The sequence below is a fragment of the Amphiura filiformis genome, chromosome 20 (assembly GCF_039555335.1).
Source record: "Amphiura filiformis chromosome 20, Afil_fr2py, whole genome shotgun sequence".
In the NCBI taxonomy this organism is placed as follows: Eukaryota; Metazoa; Echinodermata; class Ophiuroidea; order Amphilepidida; family Amphiuridae; genus Amphiura; species Amphiura filiformis.
Window position 1 is genome coordinate 44,476,721 of NC_092647.1, and position 19,281 is coordinate 44,496,001.

General features: G+C 35.5%; 1 long non-coding RNA gene across 1 annotated transcript in view; it reads right to left on the reverse strand.

The window, feature by feature from the left end:
• Positions 1-5,565: 5,565 nt before the first annotated feature.
• Positions 5,566-19,281, reverse strand: part of LOC140141787 (uncharacterized) — a 32,386-nt gene continuing 18,670 nt past the window's right edge. The window contains exon 2 of the long non-coding RNA XR_011857452.1: positions 5,566-9,221. This is a non-coding gene — a long non-coding RNA (uncharacterized lncRNA). The remainder of the gene's footprint in view (positions 9,222-19,281) is intronic.

The following is a 19,281-nucleotide window of genomic DNA, read 5'->3' on the forward strand; positions in this document are numbered from 1 at the left end:
ATGTATCCTCTTTGGTCCTAGCATTTATATAATATTTAATGTCTCGCACAGACTGATATCCTGCTAGGACCTCTCAATATAATATTGCCAGTTGGAACTATTAGAAGGATTAGGATTTAGTCAATGCAGTGGCGTAGCGTCATAGGGGCACGGGGGGGCACGTGCCTCCATCGATCTGAAATTTTTTAAATCCCATAGGAAAATTGCCAAAAAGTGGCCCCCCCTCCCAATCATGGTCGGTTCCCCCCCAATCGGATGACCCACGCTACGCCACTGAGTCAATTTGTCCTTTGGCAAAACATGGTAATATTGTTTTAATCCCGAAAAAATAGTGCTGTATTTTCTGGAATAGTGAGTAGGTCGGATAATTCGTGAAATGTATCATAGTAAACTATATTGACTTAAATACAACTAAAAGTCTGAAACCCTACATACCTTTTAAATCTCATACACTATACACCCGTAAGAAAACGAAAGCATGAAACATAATATAAATACATATTCCGTTTATTCCAATTGTTTGTTCTGAGGTTTAGGGGACAAATCAGAAGTTTTAAATTCATTATATTCATATGGAGTAACTAGGAAGTAAGTGCGTTGTGAACTGCGATCGAACAGAGGTCCTTCTTGTTTTGACAATATTGCATTATTTATAAAATGTCAAATCTCAACTCAACGTTAGCTTGAATAAATGTCAACTTTAATATTACTTATTGACTTCAATATTGTTTGTATAAATCCACATCGCAAGTCATTGATTACTGAATCTAAACAGGGCTGTTTGAAAGGTGTTTGAATTGCATTGTTTCGTTGCAGCACGGTCCCTGGTTGCAGACACCAACATCATACATGCCAGTGGTTTTAAAGCCAAGCTGCTGAAGCTGGGTGGAAATTTAAAAGAACATTGGACTTCAACCATTGTCTGAAATATGGAACAGAATCAGCAAGTATTGGGTGAGTGATCTCTGATCTGTCATCATAGACAATAGAAGAGCTGCCATCCAGCAGATGAATTCTATAAATCTAGGCTGAACTTACTTTGCGTAAACTATCCACTTTTTATCTGGAACCTCCAGACTTCATCAGGCAACTAACACGTTGGACTAATGACACTGATAGACGACCATGTGTTGCCTTGATGGCCCGGTCTGATGAATGAGATAAGTTAGAGCAGAGTCCGGGGCGCAGAGCCCTCCTTCATGTTCAGTAATGGTTAAATACCCAAATGGCTTCTTTCATTCATTTCAATGCTCCTCCTATGCCACACCACTGTTCCCCCTGATCCAGGATAACAATGTCATCATTGTCGATTGGATGTCCTATATGCTATACGTTTAACGGGTCAGTTGCCCAATGAAGTCTTGAGTTGATGATAGCATCTGTTAATGCAAATTGAGTTTTTCAAGCCTCTCCTTGTTTTTTGTTTTTTCAAAATACCTGCGTGAATATTAAACCATTGCATTAACTTGACAAAACTGAAAGGATACAACTTGTTGAATAATCAGATGATAAGACAATTGATAGGCAAGTTAAAGACACTGTTGTTTTATATGAAACTATTATTTAATTTCATTAATTCATTAATACAAAGAATAGAAGAAATAGAAATGTTGGCACCCATATATCAAAACCAAATAAATGAAAAGAAACGCAAAAAATATACTTTAAATCATTTGAAATTTAGCCACTTATTAAGTGATAGGAGTTGTTAAAATAAAACATGTTTGTGATAAAGGTGTATCAGCTGTTCCAGCTATAATAGTGACAACTCATTAATTTCCTTGTGCCTTTGGATGGATTGTAATAGACTGGCCTCAAAAAGAAACTTACAATTTTTCACAAGGTAATATCTTAAAATCCTGTCCATAAAAGTGATTATTACATACAGGATTACTTCAATACTCTAAACACATGTCAGTAACCAAGCAGCTGTTGTCAAACTGACAAAACAGTAAAATGCACTGACACGGAGCAGCTTCCGGGACCACATTCACAGGCGAATAATTGGAACCCAGCAAAAGAAATCTGTGAGAATGCATACAAGATCCTTATACAGGTGATTATTTCCAAAGAGTAAGTGGAATAGTGTGGAACGGGGCTGCTTCTGCTTTTCACATACTTTCTTCAAGAAACAGGTCTTGTTCCACACTATTCCATTTACTCAGTTTTATTGTGTTGGGTGCCAATTATTGGGCTGGGAATGTGGTCCAGGAAGCTGTTCCATGTCAGTGCATTTTGCTGTTGTGTCAGTTTGTCATTTTTGTTCATTTTTATGGACAGGATTTTAAGATAAGACCTTGTGAAAAGTTTCTTTTTGAGACCAGTTTAGTATAAGCATATTACTTTGCTCCTGAAAATGTTGGTACCTAAATCTCATTGTTGATAAAACTTACGACAAAGCATTGTTATGCTGAGCGATGTAACTCTGCTGTAGCATTATATGGTATTAACAAATAAATTCCCATGCCCCTACAGTGAGTTTATCCTATCCATAGCAATATGCAAGAGGTGACACTACAGCTGGAACAGATAAACTACTGCTACTGTAATCATATCAAATAATCAAAAATAGATGGCGAAAACAAAACACTTCAAAAAAGTGTCCACTATAATTATTAACAGATGAACATATACATTAGTGATCCCAGGGCAACATACTTTGATTGTAATATGTAACAATTACTTCATATACCAAAGTGCCAAACGACTCAAATATGGGTTGTCGCTCTTTAAAGCAAAATAAAAAAAACACACTGGCTTAGAAATGTATACAATGTAGCTATCTGAAATGGAATTTGCTGTACATCCTTGTATGATTGGCACATGTTTATTTGTCAGAAAAGTATCAAATTTGGTCATCAATCAGGAAATAATAACCAATTCGAGGGGATAGTATGAGAAAGTCACATGTGCAATATCTGACTTTTGTCATTTAAAATGTTTAACCCTGTTATGGCATCAAGTCTGAGGGTAGTGGGACTTGAGATACATGATTGTACTTGCAGGAGCAACTTTAATCACCTGATGAACAACTCAAAACCTCATGAGATAAAGAAACAATTGCAAAGCTGTTGAATTCCTCTGCAAATGCAATTGATCTGTTCGGTAAATCCCATAAGCCTTTGCGAGTACACCTAATATGTTGTCATATGACATCACACAGACTTGCAATGAGCAGTAATGATGTTCGCTAAACGATGTGCACATCAGCGTGACGTCAAATGAAGACATTTCAGGTGTACTCGCAAAGGATTATGCGATTTACCGAAAAGGTCAACTTGAAGTCCAACATAACACAAGGCAGTCATTGCACATACAACCTTCTTGCACCCTCACAGATTGACCTTTTTCGGTAAATCCCATAAGCCATTGCAAGTATACCTGAGATGTCATTTAATATCACACCAATTTGTGCCGATGTGCACATCATCTAGCGAACATCGTTACTACGCATTGCAAATCTGTGCCAATGCAGACATCATTTAGCGAACATCGTTACTGCACATTGAAAGCTGGTGTGACGTCAAATGACGACATCTCAGGTGCACTCGCAAAGGCTTATGGGATTTACTAAAAACATCAATTGTTTCTAAGACATGCCTTTTTATTTGTCAAATAGTCTGGCATATAATGTTCTGCTTAATCCAAGTCGTATAACATATGCACAACTATTATGACTCTATACTTTAATATCATTTATGAGTTCAACTATCCATATTTATATAGGGCATCCATATGCTTAACATTTTATAACACAGGTACTCCACACTTTCACGGTTTGCATTTGATGCAAAATTAACAAGGTTGTCTGGCTGGGAACACAAACCATTATTAGCTTGCTTTTTCATTCAAATAATTTAAATTTGTTTCAAAAGAATCCCTTGAATAGTCACTGCTTTTATTGTCATCTGAATGACATTTCTTCACAATTACATGTAGGTAGTGTATTACATTAGTTTATATTTTATACATACTTTGTCTCCATTTGGAACAATGAGTTGCTCTTTAATCCATGCAAACTGTACTTCTAAATGATCTTCATCTGAAGTGTGTGAGTTGCTTTTGTGGGATACATTACATGATGTAACCTAGCTATATAAATATATTGTTACATCTCTTTATTTTTATATTTCCCTGTTGATTTATAATAGTATGGGTTTATGTATACATAGGTTTAATCCATTATTTAGGAACACTGAGTTACTCTATAAATCACTTATTATGCAAACAGGTTTTTTATGACTTTCATCTCAAGTTTGAAATTTTTGAAATGGCAATTTAGTACATGTATTTATAGTCCATTTGGCTTCCTCGAGAAAGAAGACGTCAGTTCATGCTACAGTGGGTGTAGTATTAAAACGTGAGCATTGACTCAAAGAACTAGCGTGATTACGCGCGAGATCAAAGCCGGTTCATCTGTCCACACACAAAGACACTCCATGACGTCACTCTCTTGAGGAAGCTAAATTGACTATGAAAAATACACATTACAGTGATGGTACTTCTACAATGACTATGTAAACATTGTTAGGGGACACACCAAATGATCAATGCAGACCTTCAAGAAACTTACCTAAAAGTGGAGTGAAAAATCAAGAATCTTTTGTTTTTCAGAATATACAAGAGTACAGTCAACATTTTTTAACCTTCTATCCCTAACAAAACTAGTTTCACTGGTAGGTCTTCATCAGTCTTTTGGTTTGGTCCCTTAAGCTATAAGTTGTGTAGAAGTTAATGACAAATTTAAATGATAAAGACATATCAAATGAAATTAAATTAAACACAATAACATACATTCAACAATATTTCTCTCACAATTGTTTCCACAGTAAACATGTATAAGCAACTTTTTTTTAATGAAACATGGAAAAATGAACTTGTGTAATAATGTTTTAATCTTTGCCACAAGTCTAGAAAAACAACTTGGTCTATTTAACAATATTGTTACACTCATAACCTAATCATGGCTTACCATGATAACTGAGAATTTACTGAAACCACATATTTCTGTTATCTACTGTAGACAGCAATTTACATTCTATCTATAGATAGATATAACTTCAAGTCATGTCTACTGAAGTGAGAAATTGGCTTAACAAAAACAACATCATTTGCTCTCTAGGACAATTCCAGTTGAAATGCATGAACCCCAATGGAAGACATAGTCTTAATATTCCACACACAGCGTGTGAATTTCAAATTTGAAATATGCACTCCCTGTGTGGAAGATTAAGGTCAAGTTTTCCATAGGGGTGTATGGATTTCAACTGGAATAACCCATTTTGAGTTCTATTTTGGGTGCTGCTATCTTTCAGATATATGTTTACGCCATATCCAGTGTAGGATGGCAAATTGATGTCATTGTATTGCCTGACTTCATATAGTGTATTGTAATTTGATATGGTCTGTTTGGTTGTAATACCGAATAAGTACTAAACATATCAATATACATGTACATGTATCACCTTTTTCTCCAATTTATGAGGTGAATTTGACACATGTGCAGATATAAAGCATTTGGTCTTTACTTTTCTTTAAACCGTAAACTTTCAAGACACAAAGCCAACAAGCTATGCAGAAACAATATATGAAGCACCACAGAAATTGCATTGCTGTCTTTTGATGTAGTAATTTGAGAAATCAACACAAATGAGAAAAAACAAAAACGATAACAAAAACAAAACAAAAAAGTTACATGCTATAGAAGTTTATCTGTTGATAAACTGGTAGCCTAAGTACAGAGAAAGAAATTGAAATATGATGTCGATTCCCTGCAGAATTTGAACCACTTAAAATTGCCTCTTTAAAGGATTTTATTATTTACATACAAACACTTAGAAACAGAACAAAAGGTTACATACTATCCTTTATATTTGCCACACATTTCCAATATCATTACCATCTACTTTTATGCAATTTATAAAAATATTGCTCAAAGCCGCCACACCATAATTACTGTAATACCCAACATAACTTTTACACTTTGAAGAATGTTATTTCTCATCATACAAGTTACACAATTACGTCCAAATGATGCACATTACCGGAGAAATGCTATGTATTACAGTATTCCTTATTATATTAACTACCTAACCATGCATAATTCAAATCACACCAACTTTGAAAAAAAAATACAATACTGTTTTCATTAGTCGACATATTATGCTATTGTTGTAAACTAATACAATGTATGTACTTGGTAACAAAATGTACTCTATATTATAATATTTCCATGTGACCTCGCTAGAATAACAATTTCACTTTATCATTACACTTTGTCCATTACTAAATTGGCACATTTTATATCTTTTCAAGAAATATCACACTTTTAATAGAAACACATTTGAACATAAAATTAAGTTTTCATCAGCATAGTTTTAAGTGTTTTGAGACAAAGATTATGCTTTTCATTTGATTGTCAATAACCTAATTTTATGCACACAAAAATTGGTACAATTTTTGGAGCTCCGTTTGCTTCTCAAATGCCATAATTTATTCTTCAAAGTCTTGAAAAGGCTCACACAAAAAATATATGGACATATGTCAATTTAGTAATGGTCAAAGAATAGAATGTATTTAAGTACTGCATTATGGATATGACCCTATAAATGTACACAACCTGTTGATGATCATTATCTTCTCCCAATGGATGTGAGCTTTTAATAACTCAGCAGGAAAAATTACCATCCATGTCATTAGAAGAATTTCAAAACAACATTATTCGAACAAAATTCAAAGAGAGAAAATAAAGGCAAGTTTAAAGAGGACTGGATATGAATTGAATTTGCATATAGAAAATACAAAGCCCACAAATTGGAATGCTTAACAACCTTAAGATGTCTGCACAAATGTGATGTGATTAAGCAAAATCAGTCGGAAGTCGGAAATATTGATTTTGAGATATAGCCATACAAAGGAAGTATTTCCTTTTGTTTCCTATTGTTTGGGAAGTTCTTTAACTGCTCATATCTTTTGAACTGGTTGTCCAAATTCAATGGGGTTTTCTGCAAAATGTAGCTTGACAAATGCTTTATACAATCATGTAAAAATCTGAAACTGAAATTTTTTATGCCCAACTTTAGACTGATTCTGCTTGATCACAACACACATGTGAACAAAAGCAAGTGCAGAATGATATGTGCAGAATGCAAGGAAGAACCTCTAGGGAGAACCTTTAGCTCTGCATGTAGGCATGATAGCTTTGTGGAAAATCCACTATTGGATTCTCATATTCTGTCGGTCAAACATCCGGGCTATCTCTAGTCTCGGGCCCAAACTGCATGTGGCTCACGGTTTGTTGTGAACAACAGAAACCGGCTGTGAAGGAGGCTACATAGCGATGTTGTTGGAGTGACATTCAATTTCGGGAAAAACAACACTCGACCATGGAATTTAATTTTATGTTTGTCAGTATATAAACGGTCAATCAAGTAAGTTTCTTCCACTCTGAAGACTTAGAAACGGTTGTTTGATTCCACTGACTATTTGCGATCGAAATTTACATAACACCAATGACAGAAATCATCAACAAAAATCAAATCAGGGACTTGTTTTCACTCGAACATCATCAACCGGAAGTGACGTGACACGGACCGACAGAATATGGGATTAAAATAGTGTATCTCTGGCATTCTGTTGCAGATTTGAGTCAAACATAGAATAGCATCTGGCATCTCAACTACATAGTTGAATATTATTACACATGGTGCCTGCCTGGCAACACAATGTAGAGGCGCACTGTTTTTCCTCCAAGGATAACATGGAAACATGCTGGAATATGTTCATTCTCCTCTGTAATTCATTGCACTTGCTTGAAGCAATTTATTCTACTGTTGTTTTAATAACAATCCATGAAATATGACATTTCAGTCCCCAAAAAGCTCAACAGATTTTCATTTTTTTTTATGATAAGACCAATCTCGATTGCTTACGGCATTACATTTTATCACAAAAATATGCCTCAAGATTTTGTTCTATATTTGATGTGGAAAAGATCCGTAATTATAATTTCAAAACTGTTTGACGTAACAACTGCCTTGTTCTAGTATGCTATTCTGTTTTTACACAAATGCTTTCATACATCACAGATCTTAAAATAACGAATTAATCTCAGGCAAGCAATTAAAATTGTGAAACAAAATGGCACAAAGATGTATTGTCTTCTTTGCATTCCAATTCATCATAACTGAGCACTTAAAGTGACAGTGACAAATTACAAAAAGCTGATCCTAAAAATATCATATTGAACTTGAAAGTACACAATGAAAGAAGAAATCAATCAAAAAAATATGAAGCCAAATTGCCAGGGTAGAATTTGTGTAACAATCTGTGAATGCATTCCTGTAAATTCCTCGAGCAAATATTTGCAGAATTTCAACATATTCTTGTCAGAAACACTGAAGATTCCCATTGGCTGAATCTCTGAGGATTCGAACAGATTGTTACAAATTCTACCCCGACATGACCGTGGCAAGGTTTTTGCTCAATAAAGGAGAGAACTTTGGTGTGTGTTTCTTTTTTCAAGAAACCCAGCTTTCTTAAGTGGGAAAAAAATTGATTTAACTATCTAATTTTTTTTTTTCAAATTAAGTTTATGGAATCAAGAAAACCAAGTGAAAAATAACTTGCTTTATCAAAAATGAATAGTGATGTTTCTAAAACATTGTGTTTAAATTATAGTCTTTTATTTTTGGCAAAAAGTTTATGGAGAAACTAGCTTCTCGATCAATCAAATGGATTTTTCTCATTTGAAAAAACATGTTTGTGATGAACCAACAAAAAGCCCAGTTTGTGGAGAAAAAAACTCAAAAGGTGAAACTGGGTTCTTATTGGCTTCTCAACTGGATAAACTATGTTTCTCGATAAACCTGTTTGTTTTTTAATTCCATAAACCAATTGTTTTGTTTCTTCCCCAACTGAGAAACTTGGGTTTCTTGACAGAAGCAATTGTTTCTTGTCACACACAACTATGCAAACGCAAACTTTCTGAAACTTGTAAATAAAAGAGAGAAAAATAAAGTATAGAATGTCATCAAATTATTGCCATAAGTGTCTGATGATGAGCACAGTTCGTGGTTGGTGTAACCCGTCTTCATACTTCTTGTCTTCATGCATTATTCGAAGATTGTAGATCGCACATCAAACAAAATATATGATGTGTTGAAGCACCAAAGAGTCTCATTGAAATTGAAGACGGGAGAGTACACGTAATTGCACTTGATCTGTATGGAGAAAAATAAAACAAAAATAAATTAATTACACGGTTTTTCAGTGATTAGGCACTCAATTAAGTGAAATGGAAAACGTAAATAATGAATCAATTACTGAAAAGTAATCAGAGGCAATCTGTAATTATGTGTTCCATAATAAAGATGATCAGACAAAATTTTATAAGCCGATGATAAACTGAACTTAGAATTATAAATAGGCTGTCAGGCTTAGTTTAACAACTTACAATACACTTCTGTGTTTAGGTGATAGAAAATCTGCCAGTGTATTAGGAATTTTGGATATGAGGAATTCATTGATTATAATAGCACGACGGCATGATTCAAAAGCATGCAATATTAGCTGTGAACTCTCAACATCAAATTTGGGTAATGAGTGAGAGATGATGGTCTCAATATTAAAATTTCAGTTTGGTTTGAAGTTTTAAAAGTAAGAGTAAGAGTTTACTAAATGCTAAAAAAGTATTACTGCTCCATATTGAAATAATGGAAGTCTAAAACCTCATCTCCAACTTTATACTATCAATATCATTAGAAAGCTCATATGATATTTTGCTCACAATCTCAGTTCAATTTGCCGATTCCACGGTCATCTCAAAATGAGGTTCTACCAGCAAAATGAGTGCTGTGTGTGTTGCAAAAGCCTTCTGCTGCAATTGTTAGAAAAAACGTGAGAAACAAAAATGCACATTTTGCACAGGGAGAACCTTGTTTTGGTAGCAAAATGGCGGATCCATGCAAGGGGCGAATTAAAGGGCTGAATTATGTTCCATTTAAAAGTTATGAACACGTAAGTGATAGCCTCATTTACATTCCTCATGGTAGATACCACCCATACTGCTCTACGGGGCACGGGCTGTTGTGAATCATCTTTTTACTTCTAACATCAAACCCGCTAGTGTAATTTAATTGTAAACTTAATGGCATATAAATGAAATATATAGCGTATTTGTTTCAAAAATCACTGCATGGCCCTTTTTAAGATGATTTCAACTCATTTCTCACTGTACTCATTGTACAAATGAGATTTTCAAGGAAAAGGTCAAGATTTAAAATATTATCGAAATCTGCAACAACCAATGTAAGAATCAATCACTATGTACTATAATGGCTTTTAAGCAAATTTGTATTCAAGGAAAAGAAATCTTAAGACCGCATAGGTAGTGACAAAGTGGAAACTAATTACGAATCTGAATCTGATGGGCTACAAGTACCCCAAGTCATTTTCAATTATACCAATTAAAGACAATATTATACATAAACAACAATCAAAGTACTTAACAAGCAATTGAATAAGCCTAAATTATCCCTGAATGGTTTATATTTTTTTTTAATATAGCAAGTTGAACATTACATTTTGTTTGTCAACTTTCTTGTAAATGTCAGAAATAAAATAATAATTTTCTTGTACGAATGCTAAATCATAAATCACAACTTTTAGAAATAATAATAAGATATATCTTAAATCTAAAGTGCAAAATGCGAAAATGGTGTTGGGGAATGTGTGTTTTAAGAAATTTTGTGGTTAACTAATTGACTTGTAGTCTGTGCTGACATTATTATAGCAGTGCCATAATAACGCTTAAACATGTCATACAACATTTTTTTATTTGGTGAATGTGTGGTTCAAAGTTTTGATTGTGTTGAAACTCATACAATTCACAAATGCCCGTCTCTCATATTTTCTGTCTACTCAAGATGAGTAAAACTGTATAGAATAGCATTGTAACAAAGAGGGCTCATATTGTGCTACAATATTCCCAGAATGAACAAGTGCCAGGTGCCTAATAAAGTCTGGATATTTTGAATACAAGGCAGAAACACAAGTTGCAAAATATACCTTTAGTATTCCGATTTAATAAATATCATACCACGATCATCCGTCACCAAGCACTAACTCATTAGTTCCCCATTGTAATTTCTATATACGTAAACATAATACATTTTTAATATAGAATAAGTTGTTTTTAGACAAATTGCTTCACCTGCAGAATAGAATTCATATTCTTGACAGTGCAGACTATATTTCAACAAAATGCTTGGAATATATAGCTTTGTTGGAGCTTGAGGGAGCTGTGGGACAATTATATGGTGAATATCACAGCAATTGGTAAGTTAAAATGAAGACATAGTGATTACCAGGTTTGTCCCAGAGCATTTGAAACACACATTCTTCATATAGTCTGCAAGCCTGTGTGAAATTTGCTTGATCGTATTAATTGTGCTTGTCTACAGTCTATTTTTTCTTAGGCATAATAAAAGGTAATCGACACAATTAGTGTTCTTCACAAGATGAATATCTGGCGCCTACCTTTAAATGGCTGTAACCCAGCCGCGTAAATTTGGGAAAGTCCTGTTTAATTGGCTTGCATACATTAAATATTGATTAGTCTTCAAAAATGTACGGTAGATTTAGAATCAAGATAAGTAGCTCGTTTCGCTTTTTGCTTTGAAATCACAATCACCCATTAATGCTACCCTGTGAACATTGCATACATGTTTCAGGTGTAGCCTATAGGGTGGATAAAAAATGTCTTTCTTTAACGAATTGTACCTTATATGTTGAAAAATTATTATCAAGCATGAATCACATGGTTGATTTAAAACAAACGCATATTTACCATAAAAACAGCAGTGTCTCAACAGGCGAAATTCAAAACTTCGGACGCCTTGAAATCGTCTGGTGCAGTGACGTCACAGTATACAATGAAGGCTGCGAAAAGTTGAGCACAAATAACCATGACATTATTGCCCTAGACAATTTCGCAAAAGAATTTTGAATATTGCATGTTGAGAGACGACATGTTTTTACTTTGGTTTTTTATTGTCAATATGAGTTTGTTTGTAAATAAAACAATGTGATTCGTCCTTGATAATTATTTTTCTAACATATAAGGCATAATGTCATGATTGCTAGAGACTTCCTTTAATCTTGGCTACTATTGAAGGAATAAAAGAGTTAATGTAAAACTAAGGATTTGACCGTGCCTGCCCTGTGGTACATCCCTTTGTCACCTGATCTCTACTTGAATGCAGCTGTTATTGTCCAGACACTGTGCTTGTTGTGATAACATCTGATCTTCACATTGATTTATTGGAGATAGCTGCCGGCCCATCCCTTACGGATTTAGTGCATGTCATGCCCGTTTCATCAAATTTCATCAAATTTGTTGTCCTTGCAAACAGTTTTCTTTTTCTTTTGTCTCAGGAACAATCAAATGCTGAATTTGATGTCTGAGCATGGTCTGAGTGACAACCTGTACCTGTCAGTTGTAATTTGAGTAGTTGATTCTCGTAACTGTTCAGATTCTGCACAGGATATAATTTGTGAGAATCAAATCTTCAAAAAATTCTTGCAAAATTACTTCATAAGACCCAAGATTGATCCATTCAATTATCCATAATGTAATTCTAACCTGTTTCATAATATTCTTGTAATTGTTCAAATGCGTAAGATAAGATGGATATTTTATACAATCCTCTAATAAGTGACAGAAAAGGTCAAATTGACAATCCAATTTTCTTAATTTGCATCACAACCGTAAGTTAGGAATTACGTATACATCATAACGTTCTTTCAATGTATATTTCAAAGGCTTAATTGTGAGAAATGACCATTTGACTTAACCACAATCATTTTTGCACAAAAATTATGTGTTCTCAAAATTTTTGTGAACACCTCTCTAGTAAGGTACTAAAGCACTTCAATTAATTTCCATTGGTACAAAAACATACCTGTCACGATACATGTATGAGAAGTACATGTAGGAGTTTGCTTTGAAACTGGCACAAATGGCCATGTGATGAAAGATAAACCAATTTGTCACTAAAATCCCTGCCAAATTAGCTCATATTCCAAATTTGCAAGACATGTTTGCCATTCTTGCCTGTAGTAAACAAGATCAAGCAGCTGATGTCTGTACTTCTGAAGTACTTTTGTTTGATATTCCAGATCCCCAGATATATTATCTACAATCAATTGCTGAAGTACAGCCAGACAATCCTCAATAAGGTCAGGCTGACCAGTGACCATATCACTTTCACTGATGGAATGAAACTGAATTTATTTGGTCTAAAACAGCTTACTAATGGATTGATTCAATTTATTTAAAAAAGCTGAAACATGCTCAAACATGCTGTCTTTCAAGAGAGATCTCCTGTGTGTATGTAGGCAACTGACATAGGCAATACATTATTAAATAATGTAAAACTATGATGACCTTCCGGATACTATTAACATCTAAAATATAAGCATTTTAATGCTATATGTAATGCACTCCTGATCGAGTTAACCGCAAATGATGTAGCGCTTGATTTTGTGATATCATTATTTCCTGGGTCCTCCCCTTGGCATTCTATTATGTTCCATCTTCAATATATAATTAATAAGCCATACCTCTATATATATTATAGAAAAGAAACACTTTGTTTGGGGAGACGAATTATTATTTATTACCTGGTATGGATTTCACATTTCTAAAACTAAAAGCATCCACTTAACACTCAAATCTAAAAGGGGAAAAATGTCCTACCTGCTGTGTTAAATTTGTTCCCAATAAATAATAAAAAGATAAATCTTGCAAAATCTTTTTGTATTGCATTATATCTGAGCAAATAATCATTCTGATGGATCTTTCTTTTACCATCAACCATTATTTGCTAATGGCATTATGAGTAAAAAACTTCAAAAGAACAAGGTTGAGTTCCTGCTCATTAAACAGTAAAGCTAATTTTACTTGATATTATGTGTCAATGAATACCACACTTGGTTAATGGTTATAAATTAATATTATCAAGGTCATCAATAAATACTTTTATCTTCTAATCACAGCTCTATGAAGATGAGTAACTTCAAATTAGTATGTTAAATTTGTGTGTAAACGCTGATCATGCATGCAGTCTCACTGCCTCATCCTTGCAATTAGGGTCAATGTCCTGAAGTCATCAGGTGATCACAGGTCAACTGTTGCTCCTTAGGTTTGCCCTTCAAAACAATCCAAATTAAACTATCAAATCATTGAGTAATTATATACAGATCAATTTAAACAAAATATGCTGTAGATGAGCTATAGACTGTGCGTACTGTTAAGTCAACAAATTGATTTCAAGTCACTGTCAAAAAAAGCAATTAGTCAAATTATCTTGTATTTCATTGTGCACAAAATGTTTTGCATATTACTTAGAGGTTAATAACTGCGCATCGGTTATTTGGAGGGCATTGTGAAAAATCTAAACATTTTGCCTTTGGACCCGCGGAATATCCCGAGGAGCGTAGCCCGAGGGATATTCCGAGGTCCAAAGCAAAATGTTTAGATTTTTCACAATGCCCGATATATTACCGATGCAAAGTTATTAACCTCATTCATAACTTCGTCACTTTAATCTCTTCACCTTACAAAATAACACCAAATTTTGCTCAAAAGTTTATAAAAATAGATGATTTTTACATCTTCCCTTTCCAAAAATCGATCAGACTAAAACAGAATGACCAATAACAAAAGTGCGTATCAGAATCTGTGCAAATATGGTAGCGCGCAATCCAAATCTGACAGCCAGCCTTGCCAGAGTTTGTTGGACGCTTTAATCGAACGCGAAGTCAATTGTGTGCGACATTGGAACAATTACGCATTTTGCGGTCAATTGTGAGATATTAATGACCTCGATTTGCGTTCGCGTTTTGCAAATAATAAAATATGATTGGATCGCACGCATCGCGTTTATTAATGAGGTTATGAATGACTCTTAATCTTGTGCACTGGTAATTAAGCACCTATTTTAATATTGCTTAATAAAATGCGTTTATAAGCTCATCTTGTTTACAAACACTGCAGATTTCATTTGCAAACATCATGCAATTTACCACAAGACAATTCCCATCTCATGTTACTCCCTTCAGGTATTGTGGATTACTTCTTTTCTCTGAAGACACTGTACCTAGGTGTGTATAAATTGCAATTTTCATGGAATATTTCAAAATCTGCTTAAAAGCTTTTTGCATTTTCTTTGAAACCTTGCCATTACAAATGCTTGAAATTATTATGCCATTGGGGTCACTGTTTTTACTCATTTCTGCAGTTGTGTGTTGTGGTTTTTCATCTCCCTTTTGACAGCAACAACATGTATGTATTTCCAAAAACAACTCTAATCATCATCTCTAATATCATTTGCCCTGTGCACCTTTTTTCCTGGAAAGTGTCATCCTGCTAATGACAGTAACTATTCCCCCCCTTAGCCAAAAGAGCTACTATTTCACACTTAATCTATTTAGTGGGGCGCACCCTATAGTTAAGCCTCATCACTGAATAGTTATAGCCTAAATGACAGAAATATCATTACATTTACAGGGGTGTGCTTTAACACCAGCCCTACCGCCACTGGCAGGTAACTTTTGTATCAGGCAAGTAAATTTTCAAAAGTGACCGCCTCTTTGGCAGGTAAGAAATTGGTTATATTGTTGCCTTCAGCCTTCAGCCGAAATCACGGGTATCCAGAAATCAATGTAATCAATAGAGTTTCCACATACCAAGTTCCATGACATCAGCCCAGTACTGAGTGTGTGTGATAAAAAATGCAATACTAACACCCTCTAGGATTATAGGATATCGATGTCATTGATCAGCAATTACCATACCCCAAATCATTCTGAAATGTGTGTTAATTACAGCTGTATCCTTTTGTGATAGGATGGGGGTACTTGAATAGTGAATTACACGTTTGTGTGAAACACTTACACTGGTGAAAGAGAGCTGTCTTCATATTGAAATATCATATGAAAAACAGACAAATGTGGCAGTTCTTGGAGGGGGGCCAACCCGGACAATGCTCAAAACAAAGAGTTGACAAAGAGTTGAAAATGAAACAGGACCTTCCATGTTCCATGCATCAATAAATCATATACACGCAATGTAACATGGTCAGAGTAAGTTAGATTGTTTACGAATTGTGTTTCTTTAATACTGAGTGTGGCTCTGGGCAAAGTTTTAAGTTGCTGTTGGCCTGATAGCTGTAGCTTTTATGAGTTACCTGCCCAAATAGTAGTAATCAAACAAGTTAAGAATAAACCCCTGATTTCAAACAAATTTATTTCATTCTTTCTCAAAGCACTATTTTCTTCCACATATTCCAATGCAACATGAATAATAAACCATTTATGAAATTTTCAAAACAATAAGTCTTTCACCTGCAGATTGCCATTTACCATTAATGGAAGGACTGCATCTGCAGCGAAAAATGTTCTCAAAATCACTTAGCAGACCCAATTTAATCATCATAGTAGTAAATTGCAATATCACATTTGCCTGTAACCAATCACTACTTGCATCTCATCAGCTATTTGCAATGAAAACTGCGCAACAAAGAAATATGACCTTACTCAGCTGGGGAAGACAACTTAACAAAATACACATAGGCTATTCACACAGGATGTTAGTTCCGGATATTATTTCCCTATTTGGAGCAGATTCTGGAACAGACTGGCCCATTGGCCCATACCAACCTGGAGCAGAATGATCCATACCAACCTGGAGCAGACTGGTCCATACCATCCTAGAGCAGAATGGTCCATACTAAATTGGAACAGACTAGTCCATACCAGCCTGGAGCAGACTGGTCAATACCAACCTGGAGCAAACTAGACCATACCAACCTGGAGCATACTGGTTCATACCAACCTGGAGCAGCCTGCTCCATACCAACCTGGAGCAAACTGTTCCCCGGGAACTGTTCATACCAACCTCAGGGCCAGATTTACCTTTTGGGGGGGCCCTGGGCCAGGCCAAAATTTGGAGGCCCCAAACGCACAGTGAGGAAGGCATGTGCATTCAAGTGGCCCAGTTTTTAGATTTTAATAAGACATTTGTGCGCGAAGTGCACGAAAAAATTTCTGACTATTTTAGCCCCGATTGAGGCTGATTTTGCTATGAAACAGGCCAGCAATTTTGTAATTTTTGTAGGCTGTTTTGGCCCAAAACATGGTGTTTTTCGGTTAAAATGGAAGATGCGCACTGCACAGGGCAATTTTGGGGGCCCGGGCCCATCTGGCCCTATGGTAAATCCGGCCCTGACCAACCTGTAGCAGACTGGTCCATACCAACCTGCAGCATACTGGTTCATACCAACCCGGAGCAGCCTGCTCCATACCAACCTGGAGCAGCCTGCTCCATACCAACCTGGAGCAGACTGATCCATACTAAACTGGAGCAGACTGGTCAATACCAACCTGGAGCAAACTAGTCCATACCAACCTGGAACAATAACTGGTTCATACCAACCTGGAGCAGACTGGTTCATACCAACCTGGAGCAGACTGGTCCATACCAACCTGGAGCAGACTGGTCCATACCAACCTGAAGCAGACTGATTCATCCCACTATATATTACATAAACATGCATGCATCCATGTTACTCAACTGGGTAAGAGGCTCAACCAAAGTACATACATATGTTGTCCTCTTACTTACAGAAGGTGAAAAGATTCCAGAAAATGATCGTATGAAAGTGTCCTTACCATCCTAATGAATGTGACTTGTGCATATGTTGAAGACACAGCTGCTAATTACTTTGTCATATTTCAGTACAATTTGTGCCAAATCTTGCCATGTATGCATAGCCAACAAAGGTATGTACTTGAATCCATTTCAATCAAGACTATCTCGATAAAAAGCCCCCAATACGCACTGTGCATGTGTATTTTAATGAAAGACTTCATTTAGTCACAATCACCATAGGTTCCAAGTTCTAATTTTGAGTTGAATCATTCCGTGTCTACATCCAATGGCAAAATGCAATCGGGACAAAACATGAAAAAACACTCAGCCAATTTACCCAAGTGGATGAGAACGGTGCAAGTCAATATAGTTTTCAAGGAGGCAACAGTGAGAGAGAGAGAGAGAGGCAAAAAACATACAATTCAATACAAGCTACTCCAACACAAATTGTGCTATGTTGTAACACTATGAGCTACAGATGCGGGAATGTGATTATTAAGTACACTGAAGTGTTTTGATTGGGGTTTTATGAACTCCCTAGCTTACTAGGATATAGGAGTGCGCTCAAAATTTGAACTCTCTTACTTTCTCCTCAAAGCACAATTAGGGCAACATAACTTTGCAATAATACTTGAAACAGTACAACCTACTCTAGCACATTCATGCAATGTCCCACTTCTAAGAATGAACTAATTGGAGTACACTTTGATGCGTTGTGAGCGGTGAAATTGACTGGTTTTCCTATTTTAATCTATGCTAAATTGAGGCAGCATATCCCATTTTGCACAAACAACAGCTACCTGTACCATCGCCAAAATCGACTACAAGTATTGCTTTTACCACATTCACTTGGATGTACTATATTATCTGTAATTTGGTGGGTAAATAAATTTTGGGCCTAATTTTTCACACAATTAGTCAATTAAAAGCCATAATGCAGGACAATTTTCCCCACCACCATTTTGGCCAAGCCTTTCACACCTACAGCATCCTCGGGAGTTACCCTCCACCGACCCAGACTTAAAATACCGGAACAAAATTGACCAAAATGTGTGAAACATGTGCATCTTTACTTTTTTGGCATATTTCAGGCCATAGTTATCCTCATTTGGACCCATTTTAGCAACTGTAAATGTTCATGTGATTTGTGTGCAATTGTCCCGGCTAAGTATTAGGTATCAGAGTATTTCATTCAGTCTCAGATTTATGTAGTAGAAGCAGAATATCTGTAGTGTAGACACTGTCTTCCTACGAGTCAACTGGATGTAAATTGACATACATATGTAGATGAGATGACCTACATTAAACATAAAGTGCTTTTTAAAAAACAGTTTGATCGCTTGATGTTTGACTGTTGACAGATTTTCTGTATTATTAGAATACATAGAATTATTTTTATAATATGCAGTGGCGTACCGTGGCCGTCCCAACCCGGGGGGCTGAAGAAAATGCAATTTCTTTTTTCCTCAACAGCCCAAAAAGGTTGACCCAATTTTTTGTCGCTCGTTTGAAAAAGTGAAAGAAAAAAAAAAAAAGGGTTTCAGGCGCTAGCAACCTAAAAGCAACAC